A 2168-nucleotide genomic window follows, 5' to 3' on the forward strand; every position below is an offset into this window, starting at 1 on the left:
TCTCTTCCGTGTATCTTCCCTGGGCACAGACACCTTATCAGAAGGTGTTTGGGGGGCCGGCCCGTGGCTCACTGGGGAGAGTGCGGTGCTGGTAACACCAAGACCACGGGTTCGGATCCCATACAGGGATGGCCGGTTAGCTCACTGGGCGAGCGTGGTGCTGACAACACCAAGTCAAGGGCTAAGATCCCCTTACCGCTCATCTTTTTAAAAAAGAAGAAGGGCTTGGGGTGACGTGCCCCTTTGGAAACTGTACAAGCTAATGAGTCCTCTGCCCTCTGTCCTGTCTTTTCCTGGTCGTGGGTTTCAGAACTGCCTGGGGCTGACCCAGATGCCCACAGCTGCCAAGTCTCTTGTCTAGTGAGTGTCAGGCCCTGGGTCATTTCCTCCCAGAGAACAGCCTGAGCTGTGGGGTGGGGTCCTCTCAGGGGAGCAGCTGGAGACCCTGGGGCTGGGAGGAATCTCCTGGTTTACCTTTCATCTAAATAGCTGACTTTCTTTCCCTATCCCAGTTTCCTTTTTTTTTTTTTTGGCGGCTGGCCTTGTACAGGAATCCAAACCCATGACCTTCTTTGTGTTACAAGTCTGGCTCTAACCAACTGAGTTTAGTTTCCATTTTTTGGATTCACATCGATGGCCAGACAATTGGACCCCCATATTGAGGGGACAAGACAGAAACGATTACAGCCCTCTGGATCCTCTCAGCCTAGAGCAGGGAGAAAGAAGGATCGGAAAGAACAGGAAACCCACCCACTGAGGTGGTGCCAGAACTTGAGAAGCAAAGTGCACTTCAGGCACACAGGGGCACAATCCAGTGTCACCTGGGAGGGCGGCCATGGAGCACTTCAATGAGCAGGACAGGGTAGGGAGTGCCCCGCGTGATAGGATGACCTGACTTGGCACTTGCTCAGACATGTCTGTGTTCCACGCAGCACTTCCCCTCCCTAGGTTTGTCACACTGAAAGGATCTCATTTGTTTCAGCTCCAACTTTTCATTAATTTTAATGTGTATCTTATCAGTAGAGCCTAAAAAATAAAGTATTTCCAAAGAGGCAAGAAAGAGGTGAATTTCAGAAAGAAAATTAGATGTCTACTCTTCTATTTCATTTGTTTAAAAGAAGTTATTTACCTTATTCTTCTCCAGACTGTGTGTAATACATTTCTTAGGTCTATTTTTTTCCTATGGGTGATTCAAATGGAATTCGAAGGCTTAGCTTTGGGAATGCTAAAAGGGAAAAGAAACAGGAAAATATCTCTTGTTGTGGCTGCAGAAAAATGAAAACATTCCTACAAGAAAGTGTGGTAGATAAATTGATGAATGACAGAGATTCACCAAAACCTCAGTTCCTCCCTGCAGGGTGGAGAATTTGTGATAGGTAATGCTGTTCTGTTTCCTGTTATCTGGACTTCAGAGATCAATGCTAAATCCTGTGGGACAGGGCTTGGCCTCACTCAGAAAGTGTTTAAATATAGTTAATTATTTGCTAAACTATTTGTTATCATGGAAATAAAGGACATGTTTATTGTCTGAAAGGGATAGATGCTTGAGCTTTTTTTGCTGTGATATACATAAATGCCTTACAATTACCTTCCCTTTTATATACAAAAATACTGAGTTTGGGTGATTTTGCTGGATTCTTCATTCATCTTTTCTCTTTTAAATGTAAGTTAATGGCCTTGGCTGGGAAGCAGAGGCCTGAGGCCAAGCTAAGGCCAATCTTGAGCCTGCAGAGGGAGGTCACTGAAGGTCCCATTGGTTCCTCCTGGGGAGCCTCCCCTGCAGGGGTGTCCAGCCTGCTCACACTGACCTTGGAGGGAGCCTTTATACTGAGAGACGGTAAAGAGGGTTCTGGAAAGCTAGGGACCCATAGTCAGATGCATTTGGGTGGGTGATGCTCTTTCTGAGGTTATAATTGTTACTGTCCTGGGGGTGTTTTTAGGCATACTGTACTCAAAACAAGTCTGGATTTAGGAAGGAAGTAACTTCATTAGAAAGGAGAAAACAGTGTAAGACCAGTATGCATCTCAAAGGTTAGGCAGGAAAAGCCTTTTCTTTCATAGGGAGGAGCAAACGGGATTAGAGAGAACATGGGAGGGGAGGGTTGATGGATGGTGGCAAAGTTAGATTCCAGAACCACGCTTCACCCTGAGGCCAACCTGTTCTTAGG

The sequence above is a fragment of the Galeopterus variegatus genome, unplaced genomic scaffold (genome assembly GCF_000696425.1).
Source record: "Galeopterus variegatus unplaced genomic scaffold, G_variegatus-3.0.2 Scaffold3308, whole genome shotgun sequence".
NCBI classification, from domain to species: Eukaryota; Metazoa; Chordata; class Mammalia; order Dermoptera; family Cynocephalidae; genus Galeopterus; species Galeopterus variegatus.